The 14,238-nt window shown below is 40.6% G+C and overlaps 1 pseudogene; it reads left to right on the top strand.

Annotated features, from left to right (window-relative positions):
* Positions 1 to 1,830: 1,830 nt before the first annotated feature.
* On the top strand, positions 1,831 to 2,561 carry LOC148105827 (phosphoglycerate kinase 1 pseudogene; annotated as a pseudogene).
* Positions 2,562 to 14,238: the final 11,677 nt, after the last annotated feature.

The following is a 14,238-nucleotide window of genomic DNA, read 5'->3' as shown; positions in this document are numbered from 1 at the left end:
TTTTCAAGTCTTTGTTCTGTTTTTATGATAAATGTACGACTTTAATGTGAAACATTCAGAGTTTTTTCTCTTGTTGTGTTTGTTTGAAGCTGCTTCCTGTTGGCTTCAGCTGTTTGGAGTTTCCATTTTCTAAACTTCTACATTCTGAACCTTCTTCAGCTCTGAACAGATGATGAAACACTGAATGATTTCAAGCTCACACTTTGTCTAATAAACTTACATATTTCATTCTTTATACAGATTGGAGCGCTGTGATTTGTCAGGGATCAGCTGTGATTATCTGGCAGCAGCACTGAAGTCCAATCCCTCACATCTGAGAGAGCTGGACCTGAGCTGGAACAACCTGCAGGATTCAGGAGTGAAGCATCTGTGTGTTTTCTTGGAGAGTCCAGGATGTGGACTTGAAACTCTGAGGTCAGTCAGCATGTTTTAGTTGTGCTGAGATGAATATGATGTGAAAGTTGTGCTGACACTAAACTGCAGACATCAGGCTGATATTATACTGATCCACACTGAGGATCTTCATGGTAAAGTCTGTTTTCTTCTTCTCTGGTTTAGTCCATTGACTGCAGCAGAACAATGTTCACATTTCAAACAGTGATACTCAACGTATGGCCCGCGGCCCACACGCGGCCTGCCCACATTTCCTGATTCAGAGAGAGGGGACCCTGATTAACTGTGTAGTGTTCTTCCTCACAGTTCTAAGTATCAGACACAACAATGAATAATCCACAGCTGACTGTCTTTAGCAGGTCAAAGGTCACGGCACACAGCAGACAGTGGGAAATATTATAATTCTGATCATTTATCAGCACATATCCATATGTATAAAAAAAAAGCTTACACTGTGAGACTTGATCAGAGGTGTGATCATCACAGCAGAGGCCTTTGTGTCAAAGTCACTGAGGATCAAACAGAAACACATGAAGCAGATTTTCCTGTTCTGGCTTTTTATAGCAGATAACCTTCAAAATATTCTGCAGTCGATCAAAAACTGAAGCAAACCATGAATCAACATGTGAACATGACCTGATGCTGCTGAAGTGAAGCAAAGTTACAGAGGTTTGATTACAGACACAGCTGAGAGTTTGTAATCTGTCATCATTTTAAAAGGTTTAAATTTCTTCCGTATTGAACAGCAGAAATGAGGCTTTGTTTCTGGAGGCCGACAGCAGTGAACACAACAGCAGACTGGTGCGTAATAAGCAGTGAATAATGCAGAAAACAGAATTTTGAAGGTAAACTGTTCTTGAAGTACACTGAGAGAGAGAGAGCTGTGCAGGAAGTAAACGTCAAAGTCAGAGAGAATTCATGACGATGTTCATCAAACGTAAAGCGTAGTTTGGATCTTCTTTTGCTGCTGGTTCAGTCAGTTTTGGTTGGAGACAGATGAAACCTGCAGCTTCAGGATCTGTGAGCTGTCCACTTTCACCCCGATGGCGTGTCCGTGTACGTGCCGTCGAGTGAACGATCCACACTCTGTGTTTCCATCTTTGTGTGTTTAGCTGCTCTCATTTACTGTTTTATCTGTTTGGTTGTTGTTGAAATACTTTTGGGAGCTTTAACCTGAGATTCTGGCAAAATACATTTATATTAAAAATCTATTCAGGATTGAATGAATCAACATCGCTTTATTCAAATTAAAACCATTTAAATAGGAAAATCAATATTTTTACACCCGCCTCTAATGCTGGCTAATGTCAGCTGGTCCATGTGCAGCTGGCTGTGTCACTCAGGGAGCGTCTACAAAGTGCAACACTGAAAGAACATCATCCATAACTATTGAGTAATAACTGGACTCTCATACAGCGAGACTCAAATGACTCACCTTCCTCAAAGTCCTCAACAACATGGAGATCGGTACCTCCCTGTATGACGAGGAGGGCGCCGGCATCGTCAAAGACCTGATGGCCAAACCTGAGAAGAACAAAGTCAAGATCACGCTGTCCGTCGACTTCGTCACTGCTGACAAGTTCGACGAACATGCCGCCACTGGTACTGCAACAGTTGCTGCTGGCATCCCCGCTGGCTGGATGGGTCTGGACTGTGGACCCGAGAGCTCTAAGGCCTACGCAGAGGCGGTCGGCAGGGCCAAGCAGATCATGTGGAACGGTCCGGTCGGTGTGTTCGAGTGGGACAACTTCGCCAAAGGGACGAAGAACATGATGGACAAAGTGGTCGAGGTGACCAAATCTGGCTGCATCACAATCATTGGTGGGGGTGACACCGCTACTTGCTGCGCCAAGTGGAACACAGAAGACAAAGTCAGCCATGTCAGCACGGGAGGCGGAGCCAGCCTGGAGCTGCTGGAGGGTAAAGTCCTGCCAGGTGTGGACGCCCTTAGTAACGCTTAAACCTTCATCAACTGGAGAGCGAGTGTGTGTACGAGAGGTGGTTAGCTACGCAGCCAGACTCCTCTTTACTCCCAGAACATCCCCAGAAGTGAAATAAGACAAATCCCATCTTTACCCTTCAGCCGTTTCATGTTCAGTCTTTGTTTTTGAAGTTGTGACTCGGAGGAGGAAAACGTCACCTCACACCTGCTGTCATTAATGAGTAGAGCGCCCTGCCTTACTTCTTTTTTGTCCTAACCTTAACGGTTAGGACAAAAAAGATCAACCTCATCAAGGTGGAAGTCGTTTCTTTCTGCTGAAACACAAACGGCCTCTGCACTGACTGAATCTGGGTTCAAACAGCAACGTCTGCTTCACTGTAAACTTCCGCAGTGGCTCATGTGTGTAAATGTTTTGCTGCGTCACTTTTGCCTCCCTGGGAATGTCACTACACCACCCTGAGTGTGTATACATGCAGAGTATATATATTAAAATATATGAGAGAAATGGTAACTTGGTGTGTTACATTTTGTCTGTTGGCACTAACGTCTGCTCTGGTCGTCTGTCCTCTGTGGTGGTTGTTGGTTTCGAGCGGCCTCAGACTGAGATGTCTCGGCTGATCTGTTCAGGCTAATAAAACTGTCTCTGTGTTAAACAGAAGAGAGAGAAAATAGGAGGCTCAGAGGGCGCTGCTCTTGTGGCGACCTGCAGCAGGTGTTTATTGGCGTTTTCTTTCTCTTTTTTTCTTTTTGTTTTTAACTTTGTTTTAACTCTTTTCTTAACCGTGGTTTCAACTTTCTGCCGAGATGGAGATCTTCTACTCCTTAGTTTTATTGTTGTTGGTGATATTCACCTGGAGTCATTCACTCTCACTGACAATCACTTATACACACGAGGAACTACTTGGATTACGGTGGTCCTGTTTGTCTATGTACGACTCTTCTAATGCTCGGACAGATGTGATTCTTGGTGAGGATTTATTTGCCCAGTCAAAGACTAATTTTGGAAAGCCCCGCGGCTTGAGAAAACGCCGAAAGAAAGGCGGCGTGCGTCAGCGTGTAAGAAAACTTCGGAGGAAGAATCATGTTCCTCTGCCTTCTATGATTCTGGCCAATATCCAATCTCTTAGGAACAAGACGGATGAATTAGAAGGAAATGTGCTTCATTTACGGGAATACAGGGAGGCTTGTCTGATGGCGCTTACATGGCTGACCAATGTGGACAGTGACACTTCACTGCGAATCAGCGGCTTTGGGACCCTTGTCAGATCAGAACTGTGGAGTAACACGCAAATCTCACGGAGAAGGGGTTTGTTTGTATATCAACCAGGGCTGGTGTAATAACTTTACTGTGCGGGAGCAGTTGTGTCTTCCTGACATCGAGCTCCTTTCAGTATCTGTCAGGCCTTTTTACTTACCGAGGGAGTTCCCTCAAATTTTTGTCACTGTTGTTTACATTCATCCTAAGGCTGACGTTAAAGTTGCTGCTGACGCCTTTGTAAAAGTGGTACACAATCTGCAGACTCTCTCACCGGATGCTCCTAATTTTATTCTTGGTGAATTTAACAATTGCAATCTTAAGAAATCACTGAACAATTTCTTTCAATATGTCACTTGTCCTACAAGGAATAACAAAACGCTGGATTTGTGTTATGGACAAATTAAGGGGGCATATGAGTCTGTGGCCAGACCTGCGCTAGATTCTTTGGATCACAATGTTATTCACCTCCTCCCTGCTTACAGATCTGTGATTAGGAGGGAGAAGGCCTGTGTGAAGCGGACTAATGTCTGGACAAAAGACAGTTGTGTTGCCCTTCAGGGGTGTTTTGATTGCACTGACTGGTCCTTGTTTCAAGAGAGCACTTCTGATGTGTGTAGCTACATCTCTTTTTGCAAACACTCTGTGGTTCCAGTCAGAGAATTTAAGACCTTCCCTAATAACAAACCGTGGCTCTCTAAAGATATTAAAGATCTGATTCTTAAAAGGAAAATTGCTTTTAACGAGGGAGACGTTCCCACTATGAGAATATTGAGAAAGGAGGTGAGGGCTGCAATAAAGATCGCCAAGATGAGGTACAGAAATAAGATTGAGGCAGAACTCAGCAGTAACAACCTCAAAAGAGCTTGGCTTGGTATGAAAACAATGGCAGGGCTACACACGAAAGGTAAAAGTAGCATTACATTAGAGGGGTTTACCTCTGACAAACATCTGGCAGATAGTCTTAACAGTTTTTACCTTTGTTTTGAGAACTATGACTGTTCTAGGCAGACCAGAACACTGAGGGAAAAGACTATCACTCCCCCATCAATTTGTATTGAGGAGAGGGGGGTAGCTAATCTTTTTAGACACACCAAAAGCAAGAGTCCTGGACCTGACAACATCTGTGGACAAGTACTGAGAACTTATGCTGATCAGCTGAGTGGGATTTCTCACTATATCTTCTCACTTTCTTTAGAGCTACAGACAGTACCTAAGATTTGGAAACATGCTATTATTGTTCCTGTTGCTAAGGGCAGTTCTCCTAAGGCACTGAATGGTTTTAGGCCTGTGGCTCTGACTTCTTTAGTGATGAAGACATTTGAGAAGATCATTAAGAAGGAGATTTTAATGCAGGTTGAACACCATCTTGACCCCTTCCAGTTTGCCTATAGAGCAGGGAGAGGTGTGGAGGACGCTGTTGTCACACTCCTGCATCTCTTGTATAAGCATCTTGAGGCCCCCCACACCCACGCAAGCTTATTATTTGCTGACTTTTCATCTGCATTTAATACAATTCAACCCCTCTTACTTGCTGACAGGCTTTACAATCATTTCAAGCTTGACACTAGTCTGGTCGGCTGGGTGACAGACTTTCTGATCAATAGGTCACAATGTGTGAGGGTGAATCATGAATTTTCTGGTGTGCTATCCTCCTCTACTGGATCACCCCAGGGTTGTTGCCTCTCTCCCCTTCTGTTCATTCTGTACACAAATGAGTGTCGCAGCAATTTCACGAACAGACACATCCTGAAGTTTGCTGACGACACAGTGATCGTCAGTCTTCTAGTGGGGGATGAGTCAGGCCATGGACAGGTTGTAGATGATTTTGTGAATTGGTGTGATGAGTCCTTCCTTTCACTTAATGTGTCTAAAACTAAAGACATGATTATAGATTTTAGGAAGTCCTATTATAGCTCATTACCTACCATCATTAAAACTGCTGATATTGGGATAGTTGAGAGTTATAAATATCTAGGTGTTGTGCTTGACCATAAACTGTGTTTTGAATCTCATGCTGATGCCACTACTAAAAAAGTTCAACAAAGACTGTTCTTTTTAAGGAAAATGAGATCTTTTAATGTCTCATCTGAGATGTTGTCTTTGTTTTATAGAAGTTTTATGGAATCTGTGATGTCTTTTTGTATCGCTGCCTGGTTTGGTCACCTGATGGTGAAGAATAAGAATCTGTTGGGACTTCTGGTAAAAACTGCTATTTAAATTTCAGGGCGCTGGCAAGATGGACTTTTGGGCATTTACAATAGAAATGTGCTTTAAAGGCTCATTCTATTATTAATTGTGTGAACCATCCACTTCACAGTGAGTTTGAGTTGTTGCCTTCCAGCCGCCGTTTTAGAGTACCTGTGAGGAGGACTAAAAGACTCCAGGCCTCTTTTATCCCTACTGCGTCTTGTCTCCTTAATGGCAAATAATTTTCCTTGAACTTTTTATCATTATTATTGTCATTATTATTTTATAGTATTGTTCTGTTTATTTTTATCCTGCTCCTAAACTAATTTCCCTTTGTGGGACAAAAAAGAAATAAAAAAAATGCCTTTAAACATCAGCTTATCCTGCTGATCCAAGTCCAACACTGAGTTTGTAAAAACATGTTTGTCAATCATTTTGTTTGGTTCCTGAGGAAAATGATTCAATAACTTGCTGCTAATACACAACATTTCATCATATTTCCTCATAACCCTCTTTTGTCTGACCATTTGAATCCCATTTGAATTTGCAATAAAGGATCCACAGAGTTTGGTGACAATAATGACAGTAGATGTTTGTGTGAAAGTGCTGGAAGCAAATTAGTGTGTGATGTTCTTTCAGTATTGCACTATGTAGACGCTCCCTGAGCACTGGTCTCACAGCCAGCTGCACATAGAGACCAGTGTTGTTAGTCCAGGTCAGAAGATGACTTGTTGGAATGAAAATGAGCTCGTAGTTTGTCTGCCCTAATAATGTGACTGGAAAAAGGTGTTGGACTTCAAATATGTCCATTTCTTTCACACTTCACCTTTAAAAGTGAAGCCTTGTGGTTCCTGGAAGGAAAAACACGACTTTTTCAAGTCTTTGTCCTGTTTTTATGATAAATGTACGACTTTAATGTGAAACATTCAGAGTTTTTTCTCTTGTTGTGCTTGTTTGAAGCTGCTTCCTGTTGGCTTCAGCTGTTTGGAGTTTCCATTTTCTAAACTTCTACATTCTGAACCTTCTTCAGCTCTGAACAGATGATGAAACACTGAATGAGTTCAAGCTCACACTTTGTCTAATAAACATACATCTTTCATTCTTTATACAGATTGAGGTGGTGTGGTTTGTCAGAGATCAGCTGTGATTATCTGGCAGCAGCACTGAAGTCCAACCCCTCCCATCTGAGAGAGCTGGACCTGAGGTACAACTTCAACCTGCAGGATTCAGGAGTGAAGCATCTGTGTGGTTTCCTGGAGAGTCCAGGATGTGGACTTGAAACTCTGAGGTCAGTCAGCATGTTTTAGTTGTGCTGAGATGAATATGATGTGAAAGTTGTGCTGACACTAAACTGCAGACATCAGGCTGATATTATACTGATCCACACTGAGGATCTTCATGGTAAAGTCTGTTTTCTTCTTCTCTGGTTTAGTCCATTGACTGCAGCAGAACAATGTTCACATTTCAAACCTTCAAAGAAGAAGAAAAATCCTCCACTGGATAATTCACTGTGAAACTCTCCAACTCTTCATTCCACCTTAAAGTCTTTCTGACACTGAAATCCAAAGCAAAATGTGTGTTTGTTTTACAGACAGCAGTCCAACACAAACATACACACATCATCCAAAACACAGTCCAACATCCAAATCTCCTCCACTGCCAGCATGAATGATGGGAAAGAGAAGGAGGAACACTCTGACATTCAGGGTTAGAATGAGTTTCATAAAGCAGACTGTGAAGATTAAAGCTGCATTAGAAAGCTTACATGAATGAATGAGTGGACAGAAGTGGACAGAGATCATCTGAAGCACTTCAAAGGCTTTAAATCAGCACATTTCTCTTTATTCTTTATCAACTCTGTTAGTTTCTCTCAGTTTTCTGTGGAATGAAGCTAACAGCAGGCTAATAAGATGCTGACCAATAGGTTTCTATTAAAGGTTGTAATTTTGAGCTCCATCAGTGTCCACGCCTGTTGCTCAGTGGCTGCCTGAGGACAAGCCAATGACACTGCCTCACTTTGAACCACTCTCCATAGAGTCATCCGTAGGTTCAAAGCACGATGCTAGGCTACGTGTCCGCCTGGCTCGTCTTCAGTTGGAAAGGGAGGATCGTGAGAGGGAGTTCCAGCTAAAGAAGGAGTTGGAGCTTAAGTGTTTAGACGACTAAAATCGAAATCGACTAATTGTGATCCGCCACCTGTTGACCGTCTTTCAGGTCTAGATGACCTGCCGTGTGATAGATTGTGTGTGACGCAACCATTCCAACCTGCACCTCTGGCTAACCAGCATGCCTGTCGCCATGACCTAGCAAAGAAGCGCCTGAAAAGTGTTTCAGTAAGGCCTTCTTCTAGGCCTTCTTCCGCTGGGTTCTCCTTATGTAATGACTCAAAAAACATCTGGCTGTCACTCGAGACACTATTTTGAGGGAATTGAGCCAACCCCATTCAGTGTTTTGGACCCATCGAAAAGGTCTTGGCAGATTTGGCAGGCTATGCCTAACCGTTATTATGGTGCATGGTAAGTGATATGTTTAAAAGTTGGGTAGGACATTCTGTGACAATCCACTGGTTTGTATTTATGGGAGGGGGTGTTACGGCCCTAGCTGGGCCTCCTGAAACTGCCCTTGTGTGGGCGTGGTGTTTTTCTCCGCCTCCTCCTCTCTTGCCACTCCTACCCCCTATGTTTCTCTCACTCTCCTCTCTCCCCAGGACACAGCTGCTCTTGGTTAGCCTCGTTTGCCACCTGAATCCAGTCAGCAATCACCTTTGAGGCTATTTAAGCTGGGGATGAACTGTGAGCAGTTTTTTTCTCTGGTGTTCCCACATTGGGTGTCGACGTTGTCAGGAGAGATCCTATAGTGTGGAAGCAGTGTAGCTGCTTCACGTGAGTAGTGTGGGCTTGTGGGCCTCGGCAGCAGTAAAGCTAGCTACTGCTAGTGACAGGGTGAGCTTAGTGATGGGCAAATGAAGCTTCATGAAGCACTGAAGCTTTCCATCCAATTGGTTCACCCCAGCGCAAAGCTTCTTGAAGCTTCATTTGCTCTAGTAGGACACCTACTGGACGTAAAAAAAATTAGTTGGCATGAATTTGAAGAGTGTGGCCTTTTTCACACAGCCTGTAAATGTCAACAACAAAAGGAGTGTGTAAAACATGTATATTGTAGTGATGGCAGTATGGAAAATGATCATTTGGAAACGCTTAAAATGGAAATGATCATTTACTGTGAGGTGAGGTGTGGTTGGGATGTGGACAGTGGTTGTGCTTTTGTAACGTTGAGGTATGAACAGCTACACACTGAGGCCTCAGTCCTGCTTGTTCACATTTTATTCTGTAAAAACTACATTTTCACTGCTTTTATGGCCTTTTTAGTGGGGAGAACATAGCTAGGATTTAATGATTTAACAAATCTTTTAAATCCTTTGTCCTCCACAATGCTAAATTGCTGGGAGTCCTCAATCACCATGCTAACCAGGTCTTCATCTATTTGAGATTGTTCTCCTGACGAAAGACAATAAAAACAAAGCACAAATATAAATATCACACACGTCACTTATTACAGCTGTATAATATTGTTACATCATTTAGTAACATTACTGCATGCTATATTTGATGGCATTTGATGGCTCACCTGGTCTTGTTCCACAATTGGTGTCCCCCCTATTCTCATGCAAAGCTTTGTAGTGCCTAAGCATGGATGAGGTGTTGTTGTTATATCCCAGCTCCCTGGCACATAGCAAACACTTCACCTTGTACAAAAGTAAAGACAGCTTAACATAAATTGTATTGCACCATCATTATTATGAAAATACATCTTCTGTAGAAATTTACATACCTTGTTGGGAGGAATAAAATCAAAATGTTCCCACACAGGGGAGGACATCCTCCTCTTCTTAGCTGGCTCCATTCTCTCCTGACTTTCTCTCCTCACTCTCATAAACCTCCAAACTCTCACTAACCGCAACTCTCCATCAAACACCCACATTTTGAATGAAGTCTGAGGGGTTTATATCGCTGCCATAGCTCCCGGCAAAGTTTGAACCACTTCATGAACCAGTCACGTGGTACAGCCGGAAATGCTAAAAAAAAAAAAAAAAAACTCGAGACACTAACTATAGAAATAAATCATATAACATGACAAAACTGTGATAAATAATCACTTTTCTTAGTAAGGTGAAAATGAACCTTACCCATATATGAACATTGTATATAAGGACTTGGGACTAAAACCCTTTGAGTATACTGATCACAGGCCATGGGACTTGAAAAATGATATAGACCCTGAAAACAATGTCTATACCCATAAGTATGATCAAAAATGTGAGTATTATACAAATGAGCAGTTCAATCAAAATATAATAATGGATAATGTAATATCAATCATACATTTTAATAGTAGAAGCCTCAATTCAAACCATTCAAAAATCCTGGACTGTCTGGCACAGTTTTCTAAGAAATTCACTGTCATTGTAGTTTAAAATGTAGAATCATCAGTGAACTGTCACTAGCACTGGATAACATAATTGAGTGCATAACTATTGAAATAGAAGCTGAAAAGTCAAAGAATCTGCAAATCAGCTGTATCTACAGGACCCCTGGATCATGTATAAAAATGTTCACAGAGGAAATGTTGAAGATGTACAATCCCATTAACAAGAAAATGACATTTATATGTGGTGATTTCAATATAGATTTGTTGAATCCAACTGTGAACAGTGCCATCACTGATTTCGTCCATACAATGTACAGCATTAGTCTTTATCCCTTAATCTGCCGTCCAACTAGAATAACCTCACATAGTGCTACACTTATTGATAATATTTTCACTAATGTTGTTGACAGGAATGTTGAAAGTGGATTAATAATAAATGACTTAAGTGACCATCTACCAGTTTTTGCAACAGTACAGAGCTACGCCAGGATTAACAGATGTGAACCTAATAAGAAATTAATTAGACATAAAACACAAGAAGCAATTTGCCGCCTTAAGAAAGAGCTCAACAACCAAGACTGGAGTAACATCTATGTTCAAGACGTTGACGTGGCATATGAAAACTTATCAGTAATATTAACTCTTTACAATAAACACTGTCCCCTAGTGAATAAAACAAAAAAACCTAAAAACTCAGGAAAAAAACCATGGCTAACAATGGGGATACTGAACGCATGCAAGAAAAAGAATCTGTTGTACAAGACATTTTTAAAGAAAAGAACAATAGAAGCTGAACAAACTTATAAGAGGTATAAGAATAAATTGATAGGGATCATGAGAAGCAGCAAAAGAAATTACAACAGTAAACTTTTAGATGAAAATAAAAAAAATATGAAAAACATGTGGACAGTGCTAAATAATATTGTAAATAAAGGAACTAAAGGATTGGAATATCCAAATAACTTTCAAATACAAAATACAACAACTAGTGACATAAAAACAAATTGCAAATGGTTTTAATGACTTTTTTTCTTGATGTTGGTCCTGGCTTGGCTAAAGAAATTGTAAAAACTGGGCACCCTCCTAAAACTAAAACTATTAATGTAGCAAACTCAATGTGTATGAGGGGAGTAGATGAAAAGGAAATTATGGATGTAGTCACATCCTTTAACTCCAAGAAATCAACTGACTGTGATGGCATTGATATGCACTTAATTAAAGGTATTTTTGGATGTATTGTGAAACCATTTACCTACATTTGTAATCTGTCATTACAAAGTGGTTTATTTCCTGATAAGATGAAAATTGCAAAGGTAGTTCCAATATATAAAGCTGGAGATAAACATCTTCTCACAAACTATCGGCCCATCTCTCTACTTTACAATAGATTATATGACTTTATCATAAAAAACAATGTACTATATGAACAGCAGTATGGATTTAGACCCAAAAGGACCACAACACATGCCATAATGGAGTTTATAGATGCAGTAACAACTGCTGTTGAAAACAAAGAATATGCTGTCTGAGTTTTTTTTAGATTTAAAGAAAGCATTCGATACAGTTGATCCCAACCTTTTACTTAACAAACTATGTACATATGGGGTCAGAGGGGTGGCCTTATCATGGGTTAACAGTTACCTTAAAAACCGTTAACAATTTACCCAAATAAATGCCATGATGTCAGAACCGAAACCTGTTGTGTGTGGGGTTCTCCAAGGATCAGTTTTGGGGCCGCTGCTTTTCATATTGTATATTAATGAGATATGTGCTATTTCAAAGTCTTTGAAAATAATATTATTTGGGGATGATACAAACTTACTGTGCTGTGGAAATAACTTGGAACAACTTCTGAATGAGCTAGAAAATGAATTAAATAATCTGAAGACCTGGTTTGACCATAATAAATTAACATCGAACCTGAGCAAAACAAAATTCATAATATTTGGGAATTGCACATATTCTACTAACAGTAAACTGAAAATATCGAAGTCTCTGGTAATTCTCTACAAGGTTAAGGATCTCATAAATCAAACATCATTATATACTATCTATTGTTCTATTATACTACCGTATATGACATACTGTGTGGAAGTGTGGGGAAACACGTATAAGACACACACTCATCCAATATACATTCTGCAAAAAAGAGCAATAAGGATAATAAATAAAGCTACTTCAAGAGAACCATCAAATCCACTTTTTATCAAATTAAATATTCTCAAATTTAAAGATTTGGTTGACCTCAGAACTGCGCAAACAATGTACAAAGCAGCGAATAAATCTTTGCCCCACAACATTCAGAACTTGTTCAGAATAAGACCAAATACTCCTGACCTGAGAGAAATGTTCAGCAAGCCAGTAGTAAGAACAAATGTAAAATATCAGAGCATCACAGTCAGAGGAGTTAGTGTGTGGAACACCTGTACAGATGAAATCAAGACAAGTGCATCAATACAAAAATTCACACAATTTTTTTTATAGATCAAGCCCTGAGTAACCCAACCTTAAGTTTCTTTAAGGTGTTTGTCACATAGATATAAAATAAGCTCAGAGATTAAGCAGCTGTTATAAACAGGGTGATTAGCTTATGTAAAAATGTAGTTTGTTGTTGTTCTGGTTTACATGCTGAAAATGGTTTTATTTGTGTATGTTCAATGTGTTCGACGTGTACATAGTTAAACATATATGAATCAAATAATGTTGAATCCTGGATATGGATTTGTAAGCAATGAAATTTGAAGTAAGGGGGTAGGAACAAGAAAAGTTTCCTACTCCTTTTCGAGCACACGCATTCTGTAGACATAGATATATACATGAAAACTTGATGATTTTTAAGTTTTATTTATTTATTTTTTCTATTGTTATTTCAATTATATTTGCATGTTCGAAATAAAATTATATCTATCTATTAGGGGTGCAATGATACTCGTATCGATATTGAACCGTTCGATACAGTGCTTTCGGTTCGGTGCGCATATGTATCAAACAATACAACATTTTTAATTTATTTTATCAACTTTCCTTCTGACGGTGCTGTCTGTGTTGAACGCTCAGTGGATCTGCGCTCGACAGTGCAGCCTAGGCGGAGTAGTCGAACACAGATTCACTGAGCGCAGGGCAAGCTAGCGAGACAGAAGTTAAGCTCTCCTTGCAACATGGCAAATTGAACCTCCCCCACCCTTATTCAGATCTGGCGTTTGGAACTATTTTGGTTTTCATGTGACGTATGACCCTGAAGGTAAGCGCGTCATGGACTAAAGTAAAACAGTATGTTGGATGTGCCAGCAATGCTCAATTACATGGGTGGGAACTAGTGTGTTGGCACAGTTAGCTCATAAACGTGTTCGGTAGCTCGTTAACAGAGATTTGCCGTGTTGTGGCGTTAACGTCATTTCAGATTAACGCTGACAGCACTAGTGGGAACACAACGAATATGACTGCACATTTATGCCGACATCATCCTAGTGCAAAGACAAGTGGAAGCAGACAAAAACAACAAGCATGCATGCTACAAACTTTACCCGAGTAATTTAGACAGCCGTTAGCACATGATTCTCCTTATGGGGACCTGATATGTTTAATAAGCTGCTGAGAATATAGCCCAGAAGAAGCGTATAGTATAGCTTTTATTTTGGAAAGAGACATTTCTCTGTAATAAACTCTCTTTTCCAAAGATGAGTGATTCCTCAATCAGATACAGGGCTCGCAAAATCGCTAGCCCGACGTCCTGGGGCTAGCGATTTTTCAAGTCGGGCTGCCCTGCTCTGCTTGTCGGCCTATCGTAGGAAGGAAAAATATATGTCAATGCTTTTGCATTCGGAAATGTAGCTGGGTAATTATGTCATTGGCATCGGTGAGCCACTGTCAATATGTGACATATTGAAATCGCGTTTGAATTTGCGCTTGTTTTTTGCTTTCACTTTGCAATTGCGCGAACTGTGTATAGAGAGCGACAGCACTGATTGGTGAGTGATGATAATTTACACACCAATTCCTCTGACATCGTCTTATCAATCGTTAGCTTACT

Source organism: Neolamprologus brichardi, chromosome 3, assembly GCF_056152115.1.
Source record: "Neolamprologus brichardi isolate AB-2024 chromosome 3, ASM5615211v1, whole genome shotgun sequence".
In the NCBI taxonomy this organism is placed as follows: domain Eukaryota; kingdom Metazoa; phylum Chordata; class Actinopteri; order Cichliformes; family Cichlidae; genus Neolamprologus; species Neolamprologus brichardi.
This window is presented reverse-complemented; position numbering and strand designations above follow the sequence as displayed.